The sequence below is a fragment of the Sminthopsis crassicaudata genome, chromosome 2, assembly GCF_048593235.1.
Source record: "Sminthopsis crassicaudata isolate SCR6 chromosome 2, ASM4859323v1, whole genome shotgun sequence".
Lineage (NCBI taxonomy): Eukaryota > Metazoa > Chordata > Mammalia > Dasyuromorphia > Dasyuridae > Sminthopsis > Sminthopsis crassicaudata.
Genome location: NC_133618.1, coordinates 90,142,416 through 90,150,225, shown reverse-complemented (window position 1 = coordinate 90,150,225; position 7,810 = coordinate 90,142,416). Strand labels below are relative to the sequence as shown.

The window sequence follows — 7,810 nt, the reverse complement described above, 5'->3', positions numbered from 1 at the left end:
CATATGGTCCCCCTATGTTCCACTAAAGTTTTCACTCTTCATCAGACTGTATTTGAAGGTGGTTGATTATAGTTTCCAAAATCTTTGTAATTTCCATTTCCATAACTACCCCCTCCATATTTGTCATAACCACCTCCAAAGCCTCCACCCGGTTACCATATTGTCTACCACCATTTCTTTCTCTTCTTCCTCCTCCAAAACTTATCTCCAAAATTGCTTACCTATTGGTCCTCCTTTGTAACCATCTTCAAATACACAACCACTTTTATATCCATTAGATCCTTCTGTAAAAAGTCTCTTGAGCTGGTCTGAAATTTCCACCACTACCACCACAGGAAGTCCTCAAATCGGAGTTGCTTCCTAGAATTTTGAACTTCCTGTGTTTCTTGTCTAGGTAAAGCTTTTCTTACTTCTGCAAATACTTGTTTCTTTGATGATATAGTATTTTTATAATAAAATTTTAGCCACAGAATCATGGGCATTAAATGTAAAAAACAAAATCCTACTCCTTAAAAAAAAGGCTGTCAGTAAATATTTTAATATTTTCAATATCAATATTCAATTATTTCCAACACTGACCATTTTTTCCAAAATAATCTCTAAGATGTTCATAAATAAAAATCTTGAATTCCATCAACAGTTTCTTTCCAGTAAATTGAGCACCACAGTTTCCAGTTCCCTTTCTGACTATTTCCCTATGGCTAAACTATTCTTCCATCAATTGAATGAGGTCTTCTAGATGTGATTGCATCCATTTCACCCATAGATGAAAAATACATAGAAATCTTCATGAATTTTCATGTCATATTTATGAAAAAGTGTCATGCTAATCTTTTCTATATAATTCCAAATTTAATATGTGTGCTGTCTAAATGAGTACCTCTCAGTCTCTTAGAAGTATGGATTTTGATCTCACCACTGAGAGAAATGATTGTTAATAACAAATAATCTGGGGAGATCCAAAGTTCTCTCCTTTTTTTAAAGTCCTTATTTAAAAATGTTTAGTCTTTTGAAGGACACAATCCTCAATCTTGATCAATTCTCACCCAGAAGTTATGAAACTATGACATGAAAATGAATTGGATTTAAGTGTGGGAAGGCTGTGCAAGGTCACACTTACCCCTCCAGACATCTGGGTCCAGTGGCAGGATATAGATCTGGACAAATGGAGATGGCTCTAGACACTACAGGAAATAGTGGTCTTTTTAAGCTGAGGCCTTTAACAGGTTTCAGTTTGATTGAGACTGCACCCATTCAGTGATTAAGGCTGGATAACAACTGAAGCAAAAAAAAAAAAAATCTCTTTCATTTAGTATAAATAAAGAAATAAGTAGATAGGAAAATGAATGAATGAATGAATAAACAAACAAATAAATGAATGAATGTATCTGAGAGGGGAAGATCTTCAGGGTTTCTGGCCAAAGCAGAAATGACTGCTATTTATGTTTAATCTGAGTCAATTAGGACCCAAACAATGAACAAAAGTGGCTTAGCCTGAAACCTACCATGGCTAATAAATGAGAATCAGAGTGGTTTTTGTTCAAGGTATGGTCTTTAATAAAAGGAAATCTAGTCTAAGCAAAAGGACTTATGACCTTTAGACCTCTCAAACTTTGGACACATCCATTTATTTCTAAGATGAGGAAGGAACAAATAAAGAACAAAAGCTGCAGCTTAAACCCAGTCTTAGGCTTGTCAAGGCAGAATTTATTCTTTTATCCGCCATGTGCTCATAGACACCTGGTGGCTTGCATGAAGAAAGCAGCAAACCATCCCTTCTCCACTGATGGGCAGTAGCTCAAAATAGTCTTAATGTAATCTACAGCTGGAAGAGAAGACTCAACTGAGGGTGGAGCAACTTCCTTTAAAATATTCACTGAGTCATCAACTCTTTTACTCCATGGCAAAAAAGAGGACTGACTGCCTTGTCATCTCCAAGTGTCAAGCCCCCTCAGAACTGAGTCACATAACATGTGGTCAGCCAGAAGCAGGAAGAACATGCCTAGAAATGGTCTTGATTACAAAACTAAGAGAAAAAAAAATTAAAGTCTAGTTGTCTGTGCTTTTTCTTTTTAAAATATAGTTATGATCCACTCACAAGCAATTAATCAATCTTTATAGTGTGCCTGCTCTGTGCTTAATCTGATGCAGTCACAATGGGGGATTTGAGAAGAAATGTCTAAGACAGGGTGTCCCACTCAAGTAGAAACAGGAGCCACTAAACTGTTTATACTATCTTTGAGATCACCTGTTGACTTAGAAAATCACATATTAACATTTTTTATATTCTAATGTATTTTAATTTATTTTGCTATTTCTCAATTAAATTTTAATCCAGTTCAGGCAGTAAACCACATGTTTGATACCGTTGGTAGAGAAAAATTAAGTCTGAGGCCATCTTGGATCTGCCACTTACTTGGTGTTTGATGTTGGCAAATTATTTTCTCCCTCTGTAGACATCAGTTTCTTTGTCTGTAAAAAAAAAAAAAAAAAAGAAAAGAAAAGAAAAGGAGCTGGATTAGGTGATCTGTAAAGTCCTTAACATTCAGTGATCTTGTGGAAGCTACTTAAGACACAATGTTATAAATGTCTTCTATATGGTCCTTTGATGTTTTCTAAGTTCCATTTTTTATTACTCAGAGCCCATCTTGTTATTTTAATTGTGACAGAGATTTAATTTGCTATAGAACTTACTAGGTGATTCAATAACTTCTCTCTTTCTTCTGCCATGCTTTGGCCTCCCTTGACTGTATATTTTGAGAATTTAACATCTCTAGCACAAAGCCATCTTTGCCCAAGTGGCACAAAGTAGGAACATGGGCAGCCTTCCCCTTATTCTGTATCGGGAAATAAAGTCTATCCCTGTTCAAATGTTCAAGGAAGAATATTTATGATTAGGAAGGAATACTTCTGACTTCATCACCAAGGGATAAATGCCCTATCCCCAGGCAGATGGTCAGAGAAAATGCCCTAGAGGGATCTGCAAACAAAAAGTCATCCTCATGAAGCCCAGCTAATAGAGCAATTGCTGACAGTTTCAGTACTACTTGGTCCTCTCCCACTCTCAGCTGAGATCCAGAGCCCTCCTTCTTGGTCCCTCAGGCATCTCCTCATTCCTTGCCAGGGCTCTCTTGGTCTCTGTCCCTCTTCTTTCCCTTGTTCTCATTTAAGTGTTGGCTGTTGCCTCTGGAGCTGCTGCAGCCTACCTACACTCTGGTAGTATTTCTAAGTGGCAATGCATTACTAGTAAAGCCTCCTGCAATCACTTCCAGAGCCATCTCTTCCTGAATTCAACAGAACTAGCTGAATGGGTATCATGACCGGAATCATGACTATCATCTTTTAATTCATGAGCTGCTGACAAAAGCTGTGACTATGATTCTCAGTTCCTATTACCTCCCTGGATGGAGAACAGGCAGCCTTGTTGCAATTCACCTCCCTCCTCAACTGGGGCCTCCATGGGCAGGGAATCTTGTGCCTCTGCATTTCCCTATCCTCTCAAGTTCATGAATTACTTACTGTCTAGAAGAAGGGCTGCTCAAACTGGCACACCTCCATCCCTATAGTCCTCATATCCCAATAAGTATATTGAGTCAGATCTTTGGCTTGGCTAAGGGAACATCATGGATCAAAGGTTGCCACTGGGGTGCCTAGGAGCCATGCCTTTGTGATGAGATTTGGCTCCCCTAAATTCCCCTAGCATTCAGCGCAGGGTAGAAAGTTGTGGGAACCCCCTTCTGGAGGTACAGAGGTCCTTCATAAAAGAATTTATAAACTCGAAAAGCTAGACTGGTAAAAAGAAGTTTATTATTGGTATTGGGAAGCCAGCCTTTGCTATGCATGAATAGAAAGACTGAATTCCAAGGTCCTGACAGAGAAGTAAAGTTTCTAGTGGAGGAGTCCTGGCAGAGAGGTAGAGAATTCTAGCAGAGAACTCCTGACAGAGAGGTATAAAGTCTTGTTAGGGAAATAGGTGAGGAAGATAAAGAGAGGGTAATGCTGAAAGAGAATATCATTTCAGTGGGCAAAGGTTCCTTGGCATATTAGGTCCTCTGCAAGGATTGAGTTTAAAATTGCCATTTTGATAAGGAAATCCGAGTCAGAAGTTTTAACTGAATAAGATTTCTTCAATGCTGTCACTGCCCCCAGCCTAGATGAGACCACTTACTGGGAGTGGTTTTGAGCCAACAATAGGGGGCAATAGAAATCTAGTTCTCCAGCTAAATGAGACTAGTACCACTAAGAGAAACCACTTTATCTTGATTCCCTGGGGCAAGTCTCTCACAGAGTCAGGGTTAAAAGAGAATTTCTCCTTGAAGGAGTTTCGAGTTCCCCCCCTTCAGTTTCATTTGCAGAAAGATTTCCTGCCCTCCCCAAAATGAATGAAGGCCAGGACCTGAACTGTGGACCAAGAAGAAACCCTCCTATCTCTCCTGGCCAAGGCAAAGCCAGTGACTTTCAGGCAACACAACTGGGTTAAGAGGAGGCTCCTAACCACTTGTAGAACAGTTTTCACTCTCAAGAATTGTGGGGAGAAATTACCTGTGAAACAATGAGAAAAACATTAACTAAACTGGATGAAACTGACAAACATAAAATGAGTTTAGAAAAGAGAGCAACAAATATGACTTAGGGGTAATCAGGGGAGGCTTCTTGAAGGAGGTAGTACTTACATCTGTGCTTTCAAAACACTTAGAAAATGAAGAAGAAATAAAACTCAGCAAGACTAATCAGTTCCTATATGTCATCAATTTTGCTGCATGGAGGCCCAAACCATGTTGTAAAAATTTCAATGTCTATCTTCAATGCCTTCAACTTTCTTTTTCTGTCCATCCCCCTTTACTGATTTTTTATTTTATTTTATTGAGGTATTTGTTTTTAACATTGCAATTATTTTACTTCTTACTCTCATTTAATAAGCAGTCTCTTGTAAAACAGTTAAATAAACAATGATACAGTTGCCTTATCTGAAAATGCAAGTATAATTTCATATTGTAACCCTCCCCTCTCTATTCTAAAAAAATTAACAGATGTTTTTTCTCCCTCCCATTCCACATCCCAATGAGAACAAAACAAAACAAAATTCTTATAACAAAAATGGACAGTCAAGCAAAACAATTAATTCCCTCAGTGGCTATATTCCCAAAAAATGTTTCTCATTCTACTCTCTTAATCCATCACCTCTCCATAATGAATAATGAGCAGCACTTTTCATTGTTGTCCCCCTAGAACTATGTATTGTCATTGTACTGAACATAGTTTTTGAAGTTTTCAAAGAAAAAAAATCACAATGCAAATGAAGCTGGCCTAGCTGTACCAGATGTAAAACCATATTATAAATAGCCTTCATCAAAACCATTTGGTACTGGCTAAGAAATAGACTAGTTGATCAGTGGAATAGGTTAGGTTCACAAGACACAATAATTGACTATAGTAATCTAATCTTTGATAAACCCAAAGACTTTAGCTTCTCGGTCATGAACTCACTATTTGACAAAAAATTCTAGGATAATTAGAAAATAATATGGCAGAAACTAGTCATTGGTCAACACCTAATACCCTATATCTAGATAAAGTCTAAATGAGTTCATGATTTAGACATAAGAAATGATATTATAAGCAAATTAGGAAAACAAGGAATAATCTACCTCTCTCAGATCTATGGAGAAGGAAGGAATTTTTGGCCAAAGAAGAACTAGAGAACATTATGAAATGCAAAATGGATAATTTTGATCTCATTAAATTAAAAAGTTTTTGTACAAAGAAAACCATGCAGACAGGATTAAAAAGGAGGCAGAAAACTGGGGGAAATTCTTTACATCCAAAGATTCTGATAAAGAACTCGTTTCTAAAATATATAGAGAATTGAATCAAATTTTATAAGCATACAAGCCATTCTCCAATTGATAAATGGTCAAACAATATGAGCAATTTTCAGACAAAGCAATTAAAGCCATATGAAAAAATGCTCTAAATCACTATTGATTAGAGAAATACATTATTAAGACAACTCTGAGGTACTACTTCACACCTCTCAGATTGGCTAAGATGACAGGAAAAAAATAATGATAAATGTTGGCAGGATGTGGGAAAACTGGAACATTAATACATTATTGGTGGAGTTGGAAACTGATTCATTCATTCTGGAAAGTGATTTGGAACTATGCCCAAAGAGCTATTAAACTATGCATACCCTTTGATCCAATAATGTTTCCACTGGTCTGTATCCCAAAGAAATCATAAAAAGGGAAAAGAACCTACATGTGCAAAAATGTTTAAAGCAGCCCTTTTTGTGGTGGCAATGACTGGAAAATGAGTGGATGCCCATCAGTTGGGGAATGGTTGAATAAGTTAGATATGGAATATTATTGCTCTATAAGCAGGATGATTTCAGAAAGAAATCCAGGTCAGAAAGACCTGGAAACACGACCTGGAAAGATTTACATGAACTGATACTAAGTGACATGAGTAGAGTCAAGAGAACATCATACATAGCAACAATAAGATTAAGTGATGATTAACAGTGACTAACTTGGCTCATTTCAATAGTGAGGTGATTCAATTTAATTTCAATAGACTTGTGATGGAGAGAGCCATCTGCATCCAGAGGGAGGACTTTGGTGACTGAATGTAGATCACAACATAGTTTTTTTACTTTTTTTGTTGTTGTTGCTATTATTTGCTTTTTAAATTTTTCTTCCTCATTTTTTCCCCTTTTTGATCTGATTTGTGTGTGTGTGTGTGTGTGTGTGTGTGTGTGTGCAACATGAAAAATATGGAAATACCTTTAGATTTGCACATGTTTAGCCTATATTGTTTAGAATTTCTCATAGTTAACCTGTACTGGATTATTTGCTGTTTAGGGGAGGGGGAGATGGGGCAGAAGAGAGAAAAAGTTGGAACACAAGGTTCACAAGAGTGAATATTAAGAACTACCTGTGTAAAATAAAAAGCTATTATAAAAAATAGAGTTTTCAGAGCTGTTTTTACAGTGTTGTTTTTGTATAAAGTGTTTGCCTGGTTCTGCTAATTTCATTCTTTGTCAGTTTATATAAGTCATCAAAATTGTTGTTCTAGTAAAAATTTTTCTGGTCTTGCTCACTCTGCATGAGTTCATATTAAGTTTTTCTGTGCCTATTTGAAATCATCCATTTCCTTATTCTAACAGTCTAATAATACTTCCTTTCATTCATATACTATCTGTTCTACATATTTCCTGTGTTCTGTTCTCACAGTGTTCAAAAATCTAACAAATAAATAAATGAGTGAAAAGATAGATAAAGAATAGCTAGCATTATGTAGTACTTTGGGGGCAGCTAGCTAGTTGTTGCAATGGCTAAAGAACCTTGCCTGAAGTCAAGAAGATCTGATTTCATATCCAGCCTCAGATACTTATTAGGTATGTGACCCTAAGCAAGTCACTTTAACCTTGACTCAGTTTCTTCATCTCTAAATGAGCTGTGGAAGGGAATAGTAAACCACTCCAATATCTTTGCCAAGAAAATCCCAAAAAGGCTCATGAGTTGAACTGGACCTAAAGAGTGAACAACATATAATAGTGCTTTAAGGTATGTAGAACATTTGGCATATGTTATCTCATTTGATTCTCATAAAAACTCAATGAGATAAATGCTATTATTTTACAACCTGAAGGTGAGAGATATTAAAGTGACTTGCCCTAAGATCCTACAATTAGTAGAAAGCAAGATTTGAATTTTAGTTCAGTGTTTTCAATTTGTGTCTCTCTTCAAAAAGCCATTTGTTACTTATGGGTTTTTTGGGGCAAAATTACATTTCCTTCTCTAGCTTA

The 7,810-nt window shown here is 36.7% G+C and overlaps 1 non-coding gene across 1 annotated transcript; it reads right to left on the bottom strand.

Moving 5' to 3' along the window:
* Positions 1–771: 771 nt before the first annotated feature.
* LOC141559204 (U6 spliceosomal RNA) lies at positions 772–880 on the bottom strand. The gene has a single exon (XR_012487277.1). It is a non-coding gene; the product is annotated as a U6 spliceosomal RNA (small nuclear RNA).
* Positions 881–7,810: the final 6,930 nt, after the last annotated feature.